This window comes from Anser brachyrhynchus (assembly GCF_964034855.1).
Source record: "Anser brachyrhynchus genome assembly, chromosome: 2".
NCBI lineage: Eukaryota > Metazoa > Chordata > Aves > Anseriformes > Anatidae > Anser > Anser brachyrhynchus.
In genome coordinates this window covers 121,615,867-121,640,982 of record NC_137695.1, presented here as the reverse complement: position 1 = coordinate 121,640,982, position 25,116 = coordinate 121,615,867, and the positions used below count along the sequence as shown (strand labels likewise).

General features: G+C 39.1%; 1 protein-coding gene across 7 annotated transcripts in view; it reads right to left on the bottom strand.

The window, feature by feature from the left end:
* FAM110B (family with sequence similarity 110 member B) overlaps positions 1–25,116 on the bottom strand; it is a 109,493-nt gene that overhangs the window by 68,892 nt on the left and 15,485 nt on the right. For 3 of the 7 annotated variants that reach the window (XM_080581191.1, XM_080581181.1, XM_080581188.1), the window contains one exon: positions 11,171–11,301. The exons of 2 other annotated variants lie outside the window; for them this stretch is intronic. The gene's annotated coding sequence lies outside the window, so the exon portion shown is untranslated. Of the gene's footprint in view, positions 1–11,170; positions 11,302–12,125; positions 13,783–18,576; positions 25,086–25,116 lie in introns of those variants that run through there. 2 more of the 7 variants (XM_080581186.1, XM_080581190.1) reach the window with 2 other exon arrangements.

Sequence of the window (25,116 nt, the reverse complement as noted above, 5' to 3'; positions counted from 1 at the left end):
TTGTAAAATTGCAGTAAGTCCACTTAAGACTCCCTATGTAACATGTATGGAGAGCTTTCCTCCTCCATGAGGAGCTCCTTCCAGAGCAGAGAACGAGGAACCCCAGCTTTCTGAGCAGCTCAATGCCCCATATTGATACAGGTCAGCACTAACCAGGGCTAAGTGAAAAATCCACAGCAGGCATTTAATGCTTGAGATTAGCACACAATTGATTAACGTGACCTACTGGCCCCATTTTTGTTTGTTTGTGGTTTTTTGGTTTTTACATCAAGTCCATTATGCGACTAAGTCTGGTAGATGCAATAGTAGGGTTATGCCACCTAATGCCTTAAATCCGTAAACTTTCCCACTCTGGCATAGCCCCCAAAAGATTATGGTTTTAAAAAAAAATATTTGATTCACCACAGAAGTTAAATTCCTTTACAATGGAGTTAACATTCACTGTGTTCAAAAAAAGAGAGGGAGAGGAAGCTAATTAGTCCTCCTTTTAAAATTCTCACAAACTCCAGAATTTTATTTTGTTTATTGCTCTTTCAGGGAAGTAATAAAATCATATACCTAGTATTTTAATATTGTGTTTCTGCAACCATTGTAACTGACAAGTTTCATCATCTCTGAAAATGTATCCACTAAGGAAACAACATGAACTTCTGGTTAGCTTGTTCATTTACTAGGGGAGTGCCATGGGTGGAAGATTTGTGCATCTCTTATGACAATAAATACTACAATAGTCAAGCTGAAGAAAAAAGCTTCAGAAAAATAGAGCTTATAACTCATCCTGAGTCATTTCTGCATATCAGCAGGGACTAGTCTATAGTAGCCAGGTGCTTATCAAGCTATTGAATTTTTAAAAAGAGTTCAGTTTAGGAAAAACAATCATACAAAAGAGGCAATCCACCCCCCTCTCCCCCCGAAGTAACTTCCTCTAGAAAAAACTAACTGCAGAAATTCAGGCCTCTACAAGAAGATGCACAAGCCACAGAACAGCTTTACATGGGATGTGCTCCAGCAGCAAGAATCCTGAGCCACCCTAGGGGGTGAGGCAAAGCTCCAGACAGGGACCTCCACACAAGTGCTCCAAGATTTTCCCACCCGTCACTGTTTTCTTCACCACCCTGGTTTGGAGAAAACTAATGAAGTGTAGGATATGACTTTTTTTTTGGGAGGGCAGGATTTTTCCTCCTTTGTATCGCCTTAATTAGGTCAGAGCTCCAACACAACCAGGCGGAAAAGGCAAAGACCACAAGGTGATCCTCCTAGCACTGTGGGGCACCTTAAGATTTGAAGGCCATGTACAATGCAGGAGAAACCCAGCTGGGAAGTAGAGTTTGTTTTTTCTTTCTGCATTTGATGACCTTCACATGACAACTCCGAGAAAATAAGAAGTACTGAACCCAGGAACTGCAGCAAGGGCCTAACTAAAGCCCATAAATATCTCAAAGAAGTGGATTGATGTTGACAAAAGCTTATGCAATCCAAATAGCAGACAGACCTTGACTGTGCAGAGCTCCTTGGATATGACTTCACAGCAAAGAGGCTTTCTTGTAGTTCTAGGACTCTGATTATGTAACAGATATATAGAGATATGTTTGTCTTCATACTATTCACTGACATTTCTCCATATCACAGTGAGCTTTACACTCTTCTTTTTCCATCATCAACCTCAGGCCACATTATAGTTGACCCACAGCACAATAATATGGCTGGGTCTGAAATCCTTCAAGGGTAAATAGGCAGACACCAAACAAAAAAGCTGAAGGAAATGATTCTTTCTTTCCCTGCTAGAATGATCTTATTAGATCTTGTCCCTTCCTTCTCTCTGCTTCTTGCAACCCTCCCTGTCTTTGTATGCTGGCCCACCTGTTGCCAAAAAGGACAGCCCATTTTGGCTCATTCTTTACCTGTCAGAAATGCCCTGCTGGGCTCTCTTATAAACCCTCCACAGCCCTATACCCATCCTCTTTTCTGGTGTTTCTGCAACACTAACCGTGCTGCAAAGACCGCAATTCAGTGAACCCCATCTCTTTCAACTGCTTTACCTCCACAGGCTGTCCAAGCCCGGCTCGCTCTCTAGCTTCCTCTCTCCACCAACCTTGCTGCAATGCTCTGTCCTGAGCACACTGTGGTGTCCCTCCTTCCTTGCTGTGGCACCACGTACCTGTGCTGCCATCCGCTCACTCCCCTCTTGCCCAAAGCCTGTTTTTCCTCCTCTAAGGCTTTCCCCACACTCTGAGGCACCAACCGACCTGCGTGCCTCAATCTACCCCTCACTTGTGTGCCTTTACCAAGCAGCCTCCAAACACGGCTCAGCAAACTCAGCCTCACTGTCAGACACTTTCTACCATCACCTCCCCTCTTCCAGGGCAAGATGTTTTTCTTCTACTACTCCTGTCAACATCGCCTCCCTCAACGCACAACTGCTTTGCTCTGAGGGCCACCATATAGGTATTTTTGATAATTCTTTGTTAGGTTTGAAAATGCATGCCCCTTATCCCCACCTCAAGTATAACGTTTTCGAACAATTTTGACAGCAAAAATAACTAAGGGTACGTGAAAAACTGGAAAGATAAACTGCATCATATACTTGCAAAACATATATTGGGCTTTACTAGTCCAGAACCCTTCCTTAGCACCAATTTTTCTAGATAATGTCAATGCAGTATGTTTATCTCTAGACTCATAAAACATTTCACATGATGAGACATAGGAAATTATCAGTTCAGATGAAGACGATCACTACAGAAGTGGGAGAAGAGCTGAAGCAATTTATAAATGTGACCAAAATAGTTACTACAGAGAAAAGACAAGAAATTATTCTGAAAAGGAAAAGCTCCTACATCAACAAAATTATGCTGGTCCCAGTCTCTTTTCCTATTTTCCTAAGATGTCTTGCTATAAGTTAGGAGTGTGCACAGATGAGCCTTTCTGATGACACAAAGCTGCAAGGAATCATCAAGACGGAGAAGGACTGAAGTACCTACTGCACTAGAAGAAAAAAGTAATCTCATGAGTTAGAGTAGCAGAAATGGAAGGAATCGCAGTAGCATAAAGTGCAAGGTCAGGCACTTTCACAACAGTCATCAAAAACTCTGCTAAAAACCAGCATTCATCTGCTGGAAATATGAAAAGAATAAAGACCATGTGCACGTCAGTCTCAAATGAGTGTAAGCTGCTGTTATGATGCAGTCTGTGATGGAGGTCTTGGGCAAAGGTTATCCCAGGAAGAGAACAGCATAATATGTGCTCAAATTTCAGTAAGCTGGAGATAGGCAATCTTTTTCTCACAGAAACAGAGTTAAAAGAACAGCAAGACATTTAACCCAGAAACAGTCGAAAAATAGAAAACCACTATAATTTTAAAGATGCTTCACCAACTACTCCAATACAATCGGTAGAAATACTTCAGCAGACAATCAAGAGGAGAGCTTGCACCTTTCAGAGGTGCACACCAAATGAAAACCATGTTGCCAAGAAAACATGATTTATTCACCAACATTTCTTCTTTCAATCAGCAGGGATACCACTGTTTGAAACGCAGACTGGAGGAAACAGCCATCCATTTTGAGGAACAAGATTTTTACTGCTCACAGAAAACAGAGCCTGATCACATATGTAACACATAATATAACACATTACCTGCAGTATAACCAGTAAAATGAGTAAAGCACCAGTGAACTGATGCCTCAATATTCTTTCTCATAGGAGCACAGTCTTATTTTTGTATCATATAACATAGCTGCAACACAGTGCAAGAAAAGCTCAAGCCAGCAGAGGGAGGCAGCTGCTCTCCAGGACACACATCCTTCACATTCCCCGATGCACAGTAGGAAGCCAACGAGTTTGTTTTTGTGGAAGTGAACTCACCCCTCAGCCATTGTGTAAATGTGGCTTTAAATCAAGCTGTAATTAGATTTTGCTGTATTTAACAAAACCCCTCTTGTTGCTCCTCTTTTCCAACTCTAGACAGGAAATAAATGCATTCGTGAAAGAAAAAAGGGGAAAAAAAAGTTTATGCCTCTTCCCTGAGCATGTTCTGGCACACATGCAAAAGTAAGTACAAAACATAAAACAATAAACTCAACAGGACACTCAGTCTTCACATTACACAGGAACACAAAGACCTCTTGCATTGGTCCACTCTTAAACTTTAGCTTCTTTTTTATCAATATTCTCCTTCACCACATTAACCTTGTTAAAAGATACTAACAAGTCAAACACTTGGAGTCAAGCTTTTCTTCATAAATTTAATTAACTTGGCAGAAAACACAAATGGAAATCTTCTGCTAAAAACTCAGGCAAAATAAGACTGCCACGTATTCATTTTAGGATGGATCTTTTCTTTCCCTCTTATTTTAACTATTTTGATCGCAGCACTCCCGTTTTTAACCAAACAGCTTTATTTCCATCACAATCGTTGTACAGGCCAATACCCTAAAATTTAACTATGTTAAATCAAATCCATGTTACTGCAATACACGTTGCACAAGCTGGTTTTATTTTGTTGATTGTAGTTCTTTATGGTCTAAACTGTGTATTTCCACTGCAGTTTACATTGCCATAGGAGTAAGTGCATAGCAAATGAAGTTGAGTTTACTCAGAATAATGAACAGTTTCTATAGTTTTTTTGTTTTGACTCCAAAGCTCTCAAACTAGTTTATGGTGGCGGTTGCAGCAGTGGATACAATGGCAAACTGGTGCAAGCAAGTCAAGAGGACATGCCCAAGGCCACGCCGCAAGTTAGCTGCTAATCAAAGAACAAAAAGTTTCTGCTCTTAATCTAGACCCAAGAAAGCTTCTTCCCCGTGAGTCAAAATGTACTGATAACTATCTGGTCTTTGAAAAGTTTTAGATTCCTTAGAAGAAAGGAAAAAATACCAAATGCTAATTACTTACTTACATGCATACAAACGTTGCTTAGGATTTATTTACAGACGTTACTCATTTTTAGGACAGCTGGAAAAGCATGCCTCTTCAAAACAAACTGATTTCAAGAACATGTGCTCTAATGCCCTAATTCTCTATTATATTTATAATTCTTCTATTATGCTGCAAGTTTTAAGAAAGCTAAGGCAGGTTTAGAGAACTCAAACAATAACTTCATTCTGAAATCAGAAATTCTCTTCATGCATCTAATTTTGAAAAACACCAGGGCTAGGGAGTTTGTCGGGTGTCAGAATAATTTTCCTTTCTAAACAAAATGAGGCTTGGAGAAAGCAGCTAAAATGGTTAAGGTTATGGAGATAATATGACAAGAGCCTAAAAATAGAATGAACAAGGCAAAAACTATATTCAATTATTAAAGATACATACTTGTATGCATTTAGATTTGCATGGATATATTTTAGAACAAGCTACAACTTTGACATGGAAATCTTTATCACAGAAGTTGGTAAGACCAATATTTTAGCAAGATTCCAAGAGCTAGATATTCATAAAGCAATTATATTATTGAACACAAATTATTAAACTGATTGGTTTGAAGTTTAATCTCCAAACAAAAAAGATTAAGGTAAATATTGGGAGCAGATTATCCTCCTACACCTGCAGGAGATCTCTTACATTTGTTTTTGAAATACCTGATGCTAGCTCTTCCTGGAGGCAGGAACATGAAGTTTGGTTCAGTTTCAATCCAAACTGACAATTCAGAAATTCATATTATATGCACAGAAATTCTGCTTCTGAAACTGTAAACGAGCTGAGGAAAAGATCACAGGAATTTAGGATTCTAATCTTTACTGTATCTCTACTTTTATAAAACATGTTAAAGTGAAACATCCCACATTAAAGAAATGCAAGTTTACCATTGCCAAACAGACTAGGTGGACACGTATTTTCACCTTCTTTGACCCACAAAAAGCAAGAGCATTTTTCTTCCCCTGGAAGTCTGTAAATTGGCACAGAAGGGCAATAATCCACAACTGCATGAAACACTATTAATATTAATGTCTTCCAAGCCAACATTTCAGAAAAAAAAATCTGGGGAGAAATCCAAAAAGGCACATGGCCAATGGTATGGGGCCATAACAAGGAAAGGGAAGTTTCTATACTAGCTCCTAAAGTGGAAGCATACAATAGGATTAGCCTTATCTTATTTAAGTTTTTTAACAACAGGTCTGCATCCTCCAGGCAGTTTTCTGCTTGCAGGAGGACTCAGATTCTGAGTAGGAGTCACTCTTACAATGAAGCAGCAATACCTATGCTTGGCAGAGCTGGAAGCACGAGGACAACATCAACAGCAAGAACAGTGATTCACGTTTGACTTCAGAGAAAAAAAAAAAACCACAAAATTTCAGGCTAGATAAAAATTCTTCTTTTTCCATACTCAAAGCAGCTTAAAGACTACAGTTTTTATAGGTCATGCCCTGTACTTTTTGATTTATATGTAGGATGGTAAGATTATAAAGTGGCTTCCACTATGGCATTTCAATTCAGATTATTCTCCACATAATAATTACTGCCTTTCTTCTCATCACTTACATACTGTTTTGCTAGTCTGAGAATGTTTTGTATTTATTCATTTCTGAAAAGGTTTTTTAATCCCTTCAAAGTACCAGAGTCCTAAGCGGAGCTAATCTCATGCTCCATGAACTTTAGTGCAAACGCTATAAGCATTTCTTTTTTTTTTTTTTCCTTAACAACTTCATTTTATATGGGAATACAGCGTTACTACTGTAACCAAGCAAAGCAAATATGCTGCAGTAAACGTAAACTTTATTCAAAGTGTAGCTTTAAAAGTGTTATGGCATATTTCAGCCTGGACTGCCAGTGTTAGTACAGGGGAAAAGGCAAAATGAGAACTAAATGACAGACCTTTCATGTCAACAAGAATTTTAGAACAGTTAAACCGGAAACCTGTGGACTAAACATACTGCCAAAATGTGTCAACCTGCTTGTTGAAGCCAACTGCATTTCAGTTGCAAATGGATAGTTTAAGTAGAATTGGTTGAAACTACTGGGAAAAAAGAAAAGGAGGGTTTGGAAGGGTGGGGGGAATTATGCCTCTTTCTTCTTCTCAAGATTCAGGTGTTGCTCCTTGTAACGCTCTATTTTTAAAGAGTATTGGTGGGCAATACCCCTGGTAATTTGATATTTTGTAACACAAGACAAAATTTGCAGAAGAGCAGCCAGGGAGAAATTTATGACTGAACAAATACTGAAGATCCAGCTTCGTCACAGCAATTAAGTAAGGCTAATACTGAGGCATTTTGTCGGTCTTCAGGAAGCATTTCAGAAAATAATTTAGGCTGTTCAAAATTTCTTGGTAATATCTGATATCTAGAAGTCTCTTTATTATGTCTAAGCAAGCAGATACTGGATATAAGCTGTCCTTATGTTTATACAAAACATAACAATCACACTGTCTCTGTATGCTCCTCCATACTACTTTCAAAAAAACTTTCATAGCAAAAGATACGTTCAATATGTCTTAAAAATTCAGTATTTATACCAGAACTGCTCTGTTTTTCAAAAAATCTACAAGAATGTTTAAAATTGTACTGAAATTCAGGCCTGTAGATCTGATGTTTTCACTGTTTCCTCTAGATAAGCATAATCCAATTTATAAATTTTAAGGATTTATGTACTTCTACTAAGTCTCGTGTGGTAGTCTTTTCAAAGAAGAAAACAACTGTCAGCAACAGTGCTGTCCATCTTAATTGTGTTCATTATCACATTCTCCATCCTCTCAAGAAAAAAATAAATAAATTCCAAAAAACTCAACCCAAGACTCTTGTACAATTTCAAACCGCATCTTCCTCTTCACTACCACGCACCCTGAGCCAGCCCAGAAAGAAGGACCTCAAGCCTACCTGTCATCTTTGGCTGCTCTAGGGAAGGCCTACATAAATCACCTGGTTCAATTCCTCTACAGCATCTCCTCATGCTGTTTACTCACCATGAGATTGATAAGTATATGGGAGAGAAAAATGATTAGAGAATTGAAGCCTGCGTTAAAGTTACTAGAGAAATGGAATTAGTAACAAGCGAACAAACAAAAAGTACTTCCGGAAAGTAATTATGTAGTCATGATTTTCCTTCTGGTAGTTATGACCACAGGGACCACCACCGGCAAGAGTCTTCCATAGGTAATACATACACCACTAGGGGAAAAAAGCACCGTCAGGGATCCTGTCCTAAAGGCTACTTTAGAAAAGAATTTCTGCCAGAAGTAAAATGCTTAAACAAGACAAACCCCACTGGGGAAGAAAATAAGGGAAACATCAACTGCCTCTTATAGGACAGAGTTTATTTAAAGTCCAAGCAGAATCAGTGAGGGCAGAGGGGAACAGAAAAGGAAATAAAGGCATAAAAGTTGTTTACTATGAAAATCTGCACTGCTTGTTTCACTTCTTTGGGGGAAAAAAAAAATCTATTGTAAGAACATTTTTGGACTGAGCCAAAACAACAGTGTTGCATTTTGCCTCCTCTGGCAGGAAAAAAAAAAGGCATTTAATGATCAGAGCTTCTTCTGTACTAAGTGGAAAATTATGCTACCCCTTAACACTTCATTTGAATGAAGGTCTGCTTTTTGGTTTTGCCTTTTTTGCGTGGAAAAAGGCCCCACAGACAGGCACACATTGGCGCACATCGCATATACACAGAGCTGTACTTTAATTCAGGAAATGCAAAAAGTAACTGAACAATTTGAAAAAAAATCATAAGCAGACTGAATTTGCTATTTTGAAATTCCAATCTAGCGTTAATGGCAGTAAATCAGAGAAAAAGCTATGAATAAAATCCAACACCATAATATCTCAGAGATACGGCGATGCCTGAATAAATCAAAATCATCAGTTTTGGTCTGCGGTACAGAAGTTTACATTCGAATGCAGCTGGATTGCAGTCAACTAGCCAGCTCCCATAACAGCACCTTCAAGCTGTATTGATTTCTACAGAAGGAAAGGCACCATAAATCTGCTGGAACAGCATTGCGTCATCCTCTTGGTTGGCTTTAAGAAGTAAATTAAATGTTTTCCATTAGTATGGTAAAGAAGCTATACAATTTTGTTTTTATTTCGGATACGGTCTCAAGTTACGGAACACTTGAGCTAGCTCTGCGGCAAGGACTACATGTTTCACGTTTGTAAAGCCAGCAATTCATGCTTATGTGAAACCAGATGTGTATACTGCACGGTTCCCAGGGCCGTGGATTATTTTAAAATATGTTGTTGTCGATTAAAAAGGAGAATCCGCTTCTCAGTAAATCATGGAGCACGCCGAAAGAAAAACAACATGTTCTTGCAGAGAAGAGAGGAGAGGGGGAGAACAAAGGGGTGGGAGCAGAGGAAAACTTAAAGGAAAAAAAAGCAGTGCTGCAATGTAACAAAGAATAACACAGTTCTGAGAACCAATAATCATAATATTACTTGAGGTAACAAGAACTCCTTGATCAATTATTCATATAATTTACACCAACAGTTGCATCAATGAAAAAAAAAACAGGGGAAACAGAAAATCTTCCCAGCTAGAAAGTGCCCTTGATTTTCACCAGAACATTTGGCTATCTCCTGTCATGTGTTTCTGGTTAGCAACACACCCCTCCGACAAAGGGAAACAAGAGAGACAAAGACAGAACAAACTGATTCTCTGGAGGTAGTAACAGCCTTCAAGGCTGCCTTTCAGTCTGTAGGCTGTGCATCACCGAGAGCTTACGGCACTTTACACTTCTGTGCATGAATCATCACCACCAGCACCCCGCTTAAGTACATTCACGCACCCCATACCATTATGCAAATACCTTCCGTGAGTCCTTACGCTCTCAAATGTGTAAAACTGCACTTTTTACATAATATTCAGAAGAAACACTGATTTATTTATTTATTTATTTTAAGTTCATGGTTATCTCAGCTTCTATTGTTTCGTGTAGTCCTACGGTAAATGTAACAAAGGGAAACATCAAGGAGAGAAATTTTTTTTTTTCCCCTCCCATTTGAAATCACTGTATAGTTACTGTTTTTTCTGCTCTGTCAAGGTTTCAATACAACATCCTCAGTTGTTCAAGATGACCTTGCTGGTAGACTGAAGAAGCTCAGTGAAATTGAACTTAAAGCCGTGAGAAGCAGAGAGAAAGGGAATGGATTAAGAAAGGGCTCAGCTGGCCTCACCAAACTTGGTGGTCTTACTGCCAGGCATGTACAACACATCTCATGAGGGAAGGTTATGGGGTGAAATGCTGACTGTACTAATGGGAAAACTCACACTGAGTTTGGTTTTATTCCATTAATGTTAGGATGATGAACTTTGGTCTAGTTCAGAGCCCTAATTCAGAAAAAGATCAATAAAGCATTAACAGGAAAAATCTGCAATTCTTCTCAAATGAATCAAGGAATATTCATTTATGGAACCTTCCAACTAAGAAGTTAACACCATGCATAACCTATTTTAAAACTGCAGAAGTTAGAAGACCTTTAGAAGGACCTACGTTTAATTTTGACGAATTCTGTGGAAAATGTTCCTACTACCTTTTTTTTTTTCAACCAATCTGCTACATAAAGTTCAATTAATCTCATCAGTATAAAGAAAAGACTATGCATGTATCACCACCACATTCAAGATCCTGACTATTTAATAAAACCATAACTTAGTAAAATGCCCTAAAGTGCTTGTATCTGTACTGCTGTCTGTAGGTTCAACCAAGTTCTTGGGGTCACATTTTGTCTTCACCCATAAGCATTTTGCCCTTTATAAGCGAGAGTGAGTTCTAGATGACCAAATGAAGAAATAATTATAGTGCTGGTAAACAGAAATTCATCACATGCAAACCTCATTCTTCTGCTGTTGCTGGAGACATCTGAAAGTGCTTCCATATTTTTGTGGCCGCTCAAAGTTAAGTTCGAAATGCAGCAATTAAAGAGGGATACATTTCTAAAAACTGAGCACACTGTAGAGCTCTGGAAATCTGTTTCTTTGTCAACATCAAACCACAGATACATCTTTCTACTAATATTGTAAGGAATTATTTCTGTTTCTAACCTACAATGCACTGTGTTGTTGTTTCTATTCTACCCCCCCACCTTTTGCTATGACAACATACGTACCAAGCAGCAATCCACATAAGAAGGAAAATGCTCAGAGATGCATTGGTGTGCTTATTTAGTAAGGGGGGGGGAATATCCTTTTCTTGAAAATCACATCAACCACTTCAGATTGCTTGAAAAATGAATCTCTTTACCTTGATGTAAAATTCCTGAGCTCCTGCTAAATCTGCCTGGTCTGCTTGGAGGTCTTCACCTTTAGCAGAGGTCTCCCAGGGGAGGCAGGTCTCTTCAGCCTGGAGCTCCCGGCGGCTCCTTGCAGCAGTGCCTGGCAACACAGCAACAGGGAAGGAAGGCTTTTAGCTTCATCATCATCATGTCATCAAAGCCAGTTTTAGGGCAGCCAACACGCCTCCCCTTAGGTTCAATCCACTGGCTTAAACAACAGAAGCATAAACTCTGGAAATTAGAAGTATGTACTTTGATTTTTATTTTCCCTTCTTTTTTGGGGGGCGGTTGGGGGTAGGGAGAAGGCTGCAAAGAGGTGGCTAGTGATACCAGATGGGCATCCAGCCAGCTGCAGATGTTCTCTCTCGTTTCTAAGTCCCAACAGCAGAATCTCCAAGCTCTGCAATTGTAACAGACAACCTACGGGCAGGTATAAATTCTCGGCTTCTCATGCCATGATTTTCCCACACTGGAACTGCTCAGAGACATGCTTCAGGAATGGTTCAGAGCAATGAGCACAAGCGGTGAGACATCTTCTCAGGGGATTTGCTGAGTGCTGTGCAGCTGCAGGCAAGAAATCCAGCCTGCCCACCACCTTACCTCCTTGCCCATGACTTCCACCCAGCTGAGGGAGCAGCGCTTGTTAAATACATACTCCAACACACTTTATTTCACTCAGGAAAAAAAAATAAAAATCGAAGTCCTCCATCTCCATCATCACACGGGAAGAATAACAGACTACCTTCCTCAAATGAACGTCTATTAAAAGCTGTTTCTTATATGCAAAACAGCCATACAAAATTTACAAGGTACAGGATATGACCTAAATCTCTGTTTAGGTTTATGTTCTTTTTCCTCAACATGCCACTTGAGGTAAGACCAGCTCTAACTGTAACACACTTAAAAAAAGAAGCACTGAAGCACCTGAGTTTTCTGGAGTTTGGCTTTATTTCACAGTTATGTGCTCAAGCACCTTTACTGGCAAAGCAGATGGCACAACAGCTTCTTTTAATCAAGTATCTCAGAGCTTCTCCAAATGACGTTAATTTTCCAAACACTGGTATTCACAGCAACAGGCCTGCAATCAGGCTGCAGTTACGATGAAGCAAAGAATTCCTTTCCTAAAAATGTCAGAAATATTTGTAGAAACTATTTAAGCACAAATCCAAAGAAACAGTCGTCTCACACAGTCAACACACAAAAGAAGCAGCAATATTTGCCAGTCAACTACTTCATGTTTCCCAACCGCCAGTATTTAGGAAATCTGCTTGAGTTTGGGTCTTGATATTCATACACCTAAGAAGAGGGGTTCATTTGCTTGCAAGCATCTCTGTGTTGGGCAGGTGGATGGGACCTAGCACAATTTGCCTTGAAGATTTGCTGCTATCGAAACAGCAGTACAACAGAACTGAGCAAAAACAAAGGGAATTCAGGGACAGATGGGTACCTTCTGGAAGTGCTTATAAATTAGAAGAAATAAGACAAACATGAAGGCATGAGCATCATTATGACTACTCAATTATTGTGGGGATACTGTAGTATTGTTATTCCGGTATTTGGTAAAAGAAGAAAAAAATAAATGTACTTTAAGATCTTAAAAGAGATGGTGTGAGAGGGGGAAAAAAAAGCTTCCCAACCTTGTCTTGTCTAGTCCAACAAATCCCAAATAAATATTATTAAAAACACATTCCTATTTTATTATTACAAATTATTCTGATAGTCCAAGCTACCATATTTCAAGCAATAGCTCTGAACTGACATTGTACAGTCCCAAAACTGAAGCAACTTCGCAGGGAAAAGAACAGAGCAGCTCATAGTCTAAGATCCACCTAAGTTCATATTTGACTTATGGTGAAGAAAGAGGGGAAGAAAAAAAGGGAGCACAGCCTTACTTTCACAGGTAGTGAATCTGTTCCAGCTATATTTCTTTACCAACAGCTCCAGCGAGTTCAAGTACACTTGCTTTTACCTCCAAGTCAAGTGACAGCTATTACACCTACCAAGTGGTCTTGGCAGGACAGAAGACACCTCCAAAATCCCTAGGAGGCACTGCTTAAAAGAAAACCATGACAAAATTTTACAGAAAAATTTTGTCTTGTTGTGTAGGGAATAGCTTCACAGATTAATTCCCCCATTTCTGCCCTGCTGAAGTCAGAGCTCTTTGCTTTCTGCTCCTCTGGCAAGTGAGCAAGTGGTCTCTGTGTTAGAGTCTGCAACGAATATGGATTGCAGCTCCCAGTTTACATCTGTTGCTGGTAACGTTACAGTCTCCTGCAGGAAATACACATCCTGGACTTTAAAATATATTAATTTTTAAAAAATAAGGTATGGTATGAGTGCATGCATGTGCACGCACATGCACAGATAAATTCACGAAGTATCTCCAGAGTTACCAGTCAACAGCTTCTGAGATACTCAGAACTGCACTAAGGAATATTTTTATGAAATTTGTTTTGTATTTATAGACTGCATCTCAAGTTTCAGCCTTCAGCCAACAAGCTGGAGCCTTTCATGACACATGCTGTTTCCTGCTTCACTGTCCAATATCAACAAGTTTTTGGACTTCCTTTCTAAAAAAGAATTTTCAACCTCATTTGCTATGTTCCTCTCTTCTTTCATTCTCTTGCTAAGTATGAAATCAAAGTTTTAGTACTTACAAAAATACACGTCTCAAGAAGAGAAGCCAAACCTAATTCAGAAGGATCCGTGAATGCATGAATGGACTTCTTATTCGAACAATCCCAAAGGCACCTACTTAAACCTTCAAACCTCACTCGAGTCTACCCTGAGGTTTCCATAATCCAAACTAAAGGCTTTACAAATGTAGGATTTCTTAACAAAAGAATAAGTTGATACGGGAACTCAGCAGCAGGCGATTAAACATTTGATAACTTGATGCTTTGATGAGGCGTTACCTTAATCGCTGTCACTGGGGAGAAAGCGAAGTCAGGAAACTGAAACTAGGCAGCTGGAAGTATCTAGCTACTCAGATGAATCAGATACGCTCTCTATGCCAAAAGAGATATCAATGCTTTCTGCACCCAAACAGCACACAGATCCTTAGGAGAATAACGTTATTTAACAATGCAGATTAAGTAAAGGAGACCTCAGCCATACCTATAACTAGAAACAAGGAAACATTTGCCAGCGGGTTTTATGCCAGAAAGATTCAGTCTGTTTAACATATATTCTAAATTTTCACAGGCAGGAGTGCTGAGTCACTACTCTTTACATCTCTAAAGGTTTTGGATAAAAAGCTCAGATCAAACAAATTAGAAGGTGTAGTCAATTTACTGAACATTATTTCAGAAACATTAATTAGCAGAGTTTAGTTAGGAAGGGGCCACATCCACTAATTTTGGCAGTTTCTACTCCTGGAGACAGACATGTTTTCATAAAAAAACAACATCACAAAACTGTAATCTGCTCACCTATATACAGCATTAAACCACCACAAAGATGGAGAAATCAAACTGAAGAAATCCAGAGAAATGAGAAGTCAGGCTTCCCGTAAATGATGCTAACTTGTTTGTTCTTCCCACGGTAATATGGTATTGCTTTAGACTACCTATGCTGGCAAATACATGCAGAAACATCTTGGACGTAGGAGGTTTCACTTCTGAGCTGGGAAACGTGACTTTCATATTTTCTGACTATACACAGCTGGAAAAATTCACCTCACTGAAGACAAGGATGGCGAGTTTCATCCCAAAGTAAGACACCCACAATCTAAAAGCCTTACTCTCCTTTCCACAGGAAGTCGGGCAAAAAAAACTGCTAATTTTCTGGAGCAAGAGTTGCATCAACTGGAAGATAGAAACTTCTTCACAGGTCTAACAGTTTCACGACCACTATGCTTGCAGCTGCAAGCATCTCACTAGAAGGCTCTAGATCAGCGCAGCCACTATATACTGCCAGGGAAAGTTAAGAGTGCACTCACAGAAACAGGAGGTCCATTAATCTCCCAGATGTTAATTACACTGTCAGGAAGCTTCAGCGAGAAGCAGATTACCAAGTCCAGCACGCTAATTTTTCATTTGCTGGTGTGTATGTATGCACGTTTGAAAAATAGATATAAGCAAAGGAGAGACAAAAAGCAGAGTTTAGTTTAACTTACGTTCGTTTCCTACCCATGTTCTCAGCTACTCTTTTCTAGTCTTAAAACAGGGTTTCATTTAGGATTTGCAGTTACGGATTAAGCATCCTATGTGTGTGGAAATGCATGCATTGGGTATAGACAAGCTGTCATTTTACAATCAGCATGTCCTGTTGCACCATTTATCAGTAAAACAAAACAGAACTGAGTCCTTAATGGAGTCATATAGTTGCTAACAAAACTCAGAGCTTCTGACCTTCCAGCCTTCCTCCCCGGACTTCTTTTAAAGTTAACTTCTTATGAAATTAAAGGATAAAATACACATTTATTCTAAGAACTTTTTAATGAGAAGTCTAGCATTTTCCTGGAATGAATCATGAACAGTCATGAAAATTTAATAGACAAAAAAAAGCACCCAGAAAAACAGGTTTTGTGGCCAGTGTGTTACCTGGTGCTGTAGGGTGTTTTTTCGTTCTAGAATTAAAAAAAAATAAAATGAATGAGAATAAGGATAGACTTTATATAATAGAAGAAATCAGGGTTCTTAAGCATCCGTGGGCAGCCAAGTAAAACACAACTCCAAACGAGTAAGAAGAGATATAGTGTCTCTTGAGGAAGAAAAAGCCTTGGATGGCAATGGAAGATCACGGCAGAGCACGATACTTGCAGGGAGGTTACAACACCGGAGCAAAGCATCCATGCAGGGCTGGATGGAACTGGAGGATTTCCATCCTGTGACTCAAACTGATCAAATTAACAACAACAAAAAATACGGGCAGATTTGGGTCTGGTAAAACAAGCAGCTGGGGCAGGCAACTATCAAAGAGGATGGACACAACTGTCATGGTGAACCATTCCTCCAAGAAATGTCACTGATAAGCAGCAGCTGATTGAAAATACTCCGCCCAGGCTGAACACACAAACAATTCCAGAGGCATGAACTAAAAAACACAACTGTGAATATATGAACTGAGTTTATATGCCGATGTACAGTCTCCTACTGTTTTCAGTCTCTGAATATTCACCTCTAGTCAAGAGTCTCAAGAAGAAAGCCTGAATACTTACGAATGCTCTTGGGTTTGGTGACAATGGGCAAGCTAAGAGTTCAAAGGAAGGAGGTGAAATGGTTAAAAAAACATTAGGTATAAGATGAAAAGCAAGTATAATGATTCAAGTGACAACAGAAGAACAGAAGACAGACTTAAGGAGTAGACCAGTATGCCAAATTATCTAAGTAAACATTACTACAAAATTAATTCAGAACAATCAACTTTCTTACTTTTTTCCTTGTAAAAGGAAACAGAAAGATACCACACTGCCTTATTACTATAAACGTCACTGAGAACCATAAAATACAAAACTGAAGTTGAAATTAAGGCAAAAGAAGAGATCCTTCCTAAGAGTTTCTGTTTACTTCTACAGTAATTAAAAAAAAAAAAACCACTCCTAAATTGCACTCCTACAAAGGATAATACAGCTGCAATATTAAAGTAATTAGAGTTACTCTTTCAAAGATACTAATATGTATGCCAATGAGATTCATGACTTAAGGGGTCTTTAAAATGGTTTGAGACTTGGACACAGTCCTGGCAATTTCCGTCTATAAAAAACAGCATACCCTCTTGAGTCTTTATCGATCATTCTGGGACCATACACTATCTTAAGGAGTTACTGCCAAAACATAAAGGTTTCTGAATGATAGCCTGGGTATAAAACCTGAAATAAACCAAATTCTGAACTATCTTCAATTTTATGCATATAGGAGAATGGGAGGGGTGATCTATATTTCACTGATTGTGCTGGATGCCCAGCAGCGCATGGCATATATTACTTTAGGAAACACTTTTTTTTTTTTTTTTCAAGTTTGCAATTTAGCTTTATTCATTTTTCATAGTCCCTATGAAAGCAAAACCACTTTTTAGCTCATAAGATGCAAGCTAAGTAATTTGTTTGACTTTAGGACAGACATTACAGGCAACCATATGCCATCACCATCTTTGCCTGTTATTTGAGTGAAATTTTAAGACAAGACAGTCATGAAAAAAAACATGAGAGTAATTATATGCAGCTGAAGAGGGAATCAGATACACTACACTACCCTGTTTGTATTCTCACAAAAAAAAAAAAAAGCTTTTCAAAAATTAGTAGCACTTACTGGGTAAAGCTAGAACTCTACTAAGCATAAGAAAAAGCATGAAACTAAAAGCATGAACTAAGAAGGAGAAAAATTTTTAGACCTGATAATTGTGACATCTCTTTCTATTTTTCAACAGTGACACCATTATCATTTTAAGACAGACACTCTGGAAGACATGGACGCTTTCAGAAGTCTTTACAACATCAAAGTTAGGCAAATGTCACTTAGTGCCTTCAACAGATTTGGACTTACTATAATTCTTGTTGAAAATCCAGCCATGTTTGGGGAAGTAGAGTTTTTATGCAAACTTAGAACAAATTGGTTGTGGCCTCTCATATTCCCCATCTTGCTATATCCACCTAAGACAAGCTGTGCAGGTGACATTGAAGCCCCAAGCCTTGTATCCTGCTACTGAACCAACCAAGATGCGTTAGTTCTCTTTTCTTTATCATCAAGGGAAAATGACCCACATTCAAAACAGTAACAGTGACACCCAACACCATTAAATGATCAGATCAATACAGCTCTCAGGTTTTCAGGTCAGAGTTAGATGCTGATGTAAAATTTGCCCTAACAGTTTTGCCAGGGAACGATGCCAGGAAGCTGCCAGGATGGCTCTCCAGCATACCTGAATGACCAGAAGCACCACGGCACTTCTGTCAAAACTATGGGAAGGCAGTAAGTATCCAAGTGTAGGAAAGTCACCAAACAGTGAGCAATGCACACATTTTGCAGGAGTTTCACAGCCTTGCTTGCTCACTCCCCAGCACAAAAATTGGATTCACTCTAGTTCTCAAGTTTGTATTGTAAGTACAAATAATTAATGAAACATTTACAAACACAGAGGTCAAAAAAAAAAAAAAAAACAATTATGCACTTCAGAAGAAAAATGAAACAACTGGCAAGGGGAGTCACCTGAGGGAAGCAGTCATCAATTCATCTGTTCATTAAGCACAAATGAAATATAGACGAATGTTATAGCCTGGAAAGGCAAATTTTCTTCTGGCCTGACAGCTTCTCCAGCCCACACATCTAACACGCATGTTTCCAGTTAAGAAATTTTCATCAGTAAGTTATTAAAACTCAAAAACGGCAAGAATTTAGTTTGATTTATATGCCCTTGAGGACAGCCACTTGCTTACCCTGCATTACACCGAAACTGTGCATCTCCTTTGCAGTACACCACAACCAGTACAACCTGAATAAGCTGGTTCCTGGTTATTCAGCTGTAATTGTTTCTCTTTGGATGTTTTACAGCTGGAGGAGAAAAGGATACAGATGGGTGAACTCGGTTTTGGACTTCACGTCAGTCAACAGATAAAATGTTAGTACTAGACGACATGAAACAGATATACTGACCATGACAAGAAAATACTAACACTATAGCTAGGCTTCAAAAAAGGCACAGTCCATCTTGCTAGAAATAAGAACATATGCAACATTTCAACTTTGGGTCAGGCCACAGGTTTAAACGTGCAAATGCTGGACTACAAAGGCAGTGTAATGCCTCCCTTCACGACCTGTTTCAATAGTTCACCACCGTCACTGACAGGAACAATAAAACGGTATCACAACTCGAAGGAAAAAAGGGTACTGGATATAGGATACCAATGATCCTATTTTAATTGAGTAGCAGAACGAGTCGCGACCCCCAGCAACCCACAGACACGGGATGCCTTACCAAAAGCCTTTCTTCCTGCATCTCAGGAGTGCAGCCCACCCTTAGGCGGTGGGCTCCATCCTTGGGACAACCCAGTAGATGTTCACGTAGGCAGGAATTATGTAGAAGTTGCCAGCTCTGCAGACTCAAACTTCATTAGAGGCATTTAATGATAATCTTTTCATGCTGCATGCCACAGTTTTGAAAAGCAGAGAAGGAACCAACTTCTAACGTGGATTGAATTCTAGCTTAGAAACAGACCATTGGAAGCACTGCTGTTTACACAAGTAAAAATATTTAAGATACCATGATTGTTTTCCTTTGTTTAGAACTAGCCATCAAAATCCAGTCATTGGTTAAAAGATTTAGATTAAAATACAAGTTACTGCTACCCAAAATTTCAGTGCAGTGCTACAGCACTTCCATATCGAAGAGCAAACAGATCCAGGCAACTGCTGCGCTCTAAGTAACGGGAAGCTGGCAAATGCAGGCAAGGGGCAAGCAGCCAAACCTGCAAACGCTCAGAGAGGTATAAATCAGCGTTCGGAATCAGGTTCCTTTCTGAGGACTTCAGCCCTTACTGCTTCTTTTTTAAACGTTTATCAACCTTCTATCAGGTCGCTATTGAAAGGCATGGAAGAGGCAACAGCTGCACAATACCTCTCTCATCATCAGCTTGACTTTGCTTTGGGCCACTTCTTTTGTCGAGTGTCAGATCAGGAGTGAAGCTTAAGAGACTTGTATTCTCACACAGTTTGTTAGCTCATTAGCTTAAGCTTCAGACAATACAATATTTTTATTTGGACAGAGCATACAATATTTTTAAAAGCTTTTAAAATAGAACAAAGTTCATAAAGTAGACAGACTTCATCACTAATAAGTAGAAACACCGTAGATGCAGTAGTTCACAAGACCTCTACTCAGATATTTCACAGCAGAAGACAGAGAGAAAAAAGAAAGACATAAGGGAAAATGCTGTGCAATGGCCCATAAGGCAAGGTCTCTCTTCTACCTCGAAGCCAGAGGGCAACTGAGAGCTCATCGTGCTCTGTCACTCATTGTGCAATTACCTAGCAATTCCTTTATAAATAGTAAAGATGGATCAAGAAGGCCCACTCCGCTGACAGCTGTACTGGTTTATCTTATGACAGATGATCTCGTCGCTGAGAAAATCATGCTGATGATTTGAGATATAAACATCTTCAAAAATACACACATTTTCATACATCAAAATATGTATTTTTCACTGGAGGCAATTACATCTCCTAACAACAGGAGCAGTTGGAGAATGATGATTTTAAGCTGACAATACATATTTTGATGATTCCACCAGACTAAAAAAAAATGTCAGTATGGCCTCATCCCTGTAAAACTCGGTAACATTTATTATACCAGATACGTTGATGTTCCTGCAGAAAATTCTGTATAAAATGAACTATAAAGACAGGCACCCAAACAAGTATTAAACCCTAAACACTGAATTTGAACATTCTGAATTACAAGCTCAAATATAAGAAGCTTCTAAGAAGGAGTTTGCATACAGTACAAAATTGTCAAAAGCACTAAAGACAAAAGGAATAATCTTTTTTAAAAATTACATCATCTAAGGTGAGTTCTACCTTGATCTTTACGGCAGTGTTATCGTTTCTACTGCTACATTTTCACACTGTACAAATGATGCATTTCAATTTCAAGTTACGTTTGCGTGCTAGGAAAAAAAGGGATAAATTAGGAGGATATAGTCCCGCTTAGATCCTACTGAAGGGTTTCACATGATGTAATTCAAGACAGATCTTCCCATGAAATAGGGAATGATCATTTTATTAAATTTCTTTAAAGAAAAAATAGTAAACCAAAAGTCACCATTTGGTCACTAACTATAGACGTCACAGTAAAATATAAGGCATATGAACAGAATTTGATATATACTTAAAATACATTTGACATTTTTCCCTCCCATGCTCCCAGCTTTAATAATCTCAAAGTTTGCTCATTCTACATGCAAATGTAACTATGCAAATTAACTTTTTAACCCTGGAAGTTTCAAGTGATATTCAACATAAGAGGGACTGTTGGGAACAAGCTTTCTTTGTATTGACGCTACTTTAGCACTTACACTGCACAGCAATTTATTCGGGATGTTATAATTTAATCCTGTGTGGGTGTCAACTGACTCGCTTCAAAGTTTGCCTCACATCTACAGCAGTTATTCAAGAAGATGCAATTATATTAGTCATACGGGCTGACTATTACGTGTAAGGCTTCTGCACTTCTCATTTTGGGAAAGTTTGGACCTGCAACTCCACACGTTTGAAGATCTGAAAATCTCTCAGCACAAAACCAAGTTTTTGGGGCAGATACGTATTGTTGACAACTGCTGCAGCAGCAGACGGGCAGGCATCCTGCCCTCCTCCCACATCCACACTATCTTGGGCAAGAAAAGGAGAAAAGGACAGTGCAAAAGAGGAGTCTTGAACGCAAACTTTTTAACTTGGTGACCTTTCCTCTCTCAGAATTGTCCTCCTTTATACCACGCTGCATACAGAAATACAGACTAGCTCTCCAAACCTTGAAGTCTGACTCCAGAAACAACTTCAAGAGGCCAACACAGATGGCATCTAAGTTAATTCTTTTGTCAAGTACAGCAGCCACATCTTATAAACAGTGTATTTTAGAGAAGCCTCTTATCTTGATTTACAGAACTTGCAAATTGGCAGAAAATTCATTACATCCCCTTTGTAAGCTGTCCCATGATTAATTATCCTAATTTAACTACCTTTCCTTTTGGTTTTAAGGCGAACCAGAAGCTTTAAGGAAAATTAAGGGCTTCAGAACAACTGTTTTCCCTGAGGTTTTTCTACACCCCTAATACAGGGGATTGCATGGAGGCAGGACACCACAGTGAGGGGCTTCTGGAGGAGCCCCCAGGCTGACACTCTCATGACAGCCCAGGAAGGCGACACTGGGCACTGACACCACAAAGCACATGGAGCAGGCCTACGGGACAAGCTCCAGCTGAAATAATAGGTCACCGACTGGCAAGCCAGAGGGGTTGGAAAGCCAGACATGGCCACGGAGGAGACTGAATGTTTTACAACTCCCCAGTTCAATTCACTGGGAGATACTAAGTTGGCAAGCTTTCTCATTTACTTATTTTGCTGAAGTGAATGTTTTCCACCAAAAAAAAAAAGAATATATATATATTCAGGCCCATGGCCAGAGTTTATTTTAGCAACATAATGAGACCTGTTTTGGGGGGGAATTTGCTTAATTTGATTACCTGCACATCTTGGCCAGCATGGCCACGGACAACAAAAGGCGATTTTACATTTGCTTCCAGACTGAAGTTTTCTTTAAAAAGTAATAATTATAACAAAGGGCAGGCCCCACGGCTTGCTGAGGTAAGACCACACAGCTGCCGCCATGTCAGGTGGCCAGAGGGGGAGCCGCAGCTGGCTGCCTGGGGGGCACCGGTCTTCTCCGGCGGCCAGGAGAGGTGGCCACGGGGCAGGGCCTACAGGAGCAGAGGATGGTTCCTCACGTGGTGGTGGTGGGGAAACGCCAAGGGTCCCCAGCTCCCTGTTGCACACCAAAATGGAAGGCTTTCCTGCGTTTCTCAGCCCAACGTCAGCTCTAGAGCAGAAGGGAAAAACATGCCCCCGTGAGCTTTCAGGGTTGTTATCAGAAGATGTATGAAAGGAAGATGAATGTTTTAAAACTGATGGAAATGAAAAGCTCCCATTGATGTTTGGGGCAGCACTTCCTCCCCCACCACTGCTTCTCGAATCGGGAAGCTTCCTAGCCATGGAGGAAGATTTTTGTTGAATAAAGCCTTGACTTATTAATAAGAATGAAATCTCTTGACCTAGATTTTCTACTAGCTTAAAAAAAGTCTGTATACACAAACACACAACTGTCCTCCTCTACAAACACTAACATTATACCCATATTATACCAAAAGCACTTCAAAACAGATACTTCACAATGAAAACATAAAAGGCTTTTCTCACCCCTCCCTTACCCAGCTTTGCGTAGAAGCATGAATACAGAAGATATTCGATTAAAATAGAAACTTGAACCCCAGGTTGAATGTATTTACTTTTCAAAAGCATTTTACAATTTGATTTTCTTCTTTCCTGCTGTGATAATTGATGAAAACTACACAGGGATTAAAATGAGCACAGGTGCGTGTCTCCATGGTTCAAAGAGATTTGATCCGAAATGAAAATAATAATAAAAAAAAAGCTCCAGTACTTTTAATAACGGATTTAGCATAGCCTAACCAAATAAGCCTAGATTAAAAGTAAGATTTTACAGTCCAGACTTTATATTACCAAAATTTAAAACTCATTTAATAGTGTATCAGAAACTTTAGTGAGCCATACCTGATTTAAGCAGGTATTAACAGCCCTCAATAACATAAGTGTCAGACTGGATCCATAGGAAAAAAAAAACAAACACTAAAAGCAATAAAGAGCACTAAAATACAAACAGGCAGGTACAACAACAGACACTTGGCACTAAATCAACATTATTTTTAAATTTGAGAACGAGGTAAAAGGAAAGCCCATGAGCTGAGAATATTTTACTGCCAATATACAAATCTGCACAAAACCCATGCTTATTTTTCTTTGCCAAATTTATACTGCTACAGCTGGATCACAACTTCCTTGTACCCGTGAGGTCAGGAACCGTTTGAAAAGAAATACACGATACAGCTAATCTTTGTGCCAGCTAATCATACCTAATGCAAAAAACGTGAATTTCCCCATTTCTCTGACCCAGCCTCCTCCTGCAAAGCTAACTAGCATGTCGCTACTCCCAAATTTGTTGCACTACTTTGTTAAACAGATTTAAAAGACAAATACACACCAATCACACAGGATAAAGAACGTATTCTGTGCTCAAGGCTTATTGCTGAGCTTCTATGAGAATTGAAGAAAAACGGTATTCACTTGTGTAGAAAACAAATTAATTTGTCTCAAAGGCATGCCAAGGCATCTCCATTTCCATAGGTATTTTTATACAGCAGCTATTTTCTTGCATAAACTACCTCAAACACTGTTCCTACAATAACATATATTCAATCTTCTTTTTGAAGCAGAATCCAGTATATTTTTAGGCCTTTGAATAGCAACAGTAGGAGATTACACATAGATGGATCAGAGATGGAAGATATCCCTTCCCTCCCCCAAGCAAGGGGCATCTCACAGCTCCCTCAATGTGGGACACAGAGCTAATTAGCACTACTTCCAAACAACCTTAATTTTCACTCAAGCATCTCTTTAAATAGTGAGAATGAGGAAACGTGGGCCATCCCTCTGCAGAAGCGCACCAATGAAATTTGCAAGATCTGAAATTTTCCAATTTTTCCATTTAAGTATGTTCAACTCCTTATGTTTTTATGTATGAGCTACAACGAATTTATATTTCTAGTGCTCATACCGTGTATATATATTATAGGTATCATATTGTTCATAAAGGAACCGTATTTACTGGACAATTAAAAAATAACAGAAAGTAGACTAATAAAAGCATTCATTAAAAAAAATTAAGAGATTTCACATCCTAAAAAATTTAGTTAGGAATAACCTTGATCTGAAATTGCTATCATTTAGTTTTAATTAACAGATAACCACTTCTTTCTACTGCATGAATTTGCATAGCACATGCCTAACAATTACTCAGTGAAGAGTGGGAGGGAAGGCACAGACCTTAATATAGTTTATCAATACAATAAATATCAAAACACCATTTAAAAATTAACACAATTCCATTCAAAATGTAATAGTTTTTTTGGTTTGTTTGTTTTTAATTTAGAGAGGATGGCACAAATAAAACCATGTTCTTTAACACACAAGCAACTGAACAGGAATAAGACTCTGAACCGAATCTGCACAGGAAGCCCGGGATTAGGGCTGAAACTCTACTCTAATCCTTCTGTCCACAGAGGGAGTGATCAGCAGCCAGCACGCCGTCCGGGCTCTGCACCTGCAATACACAGGCAGGATTGAAAATGCTT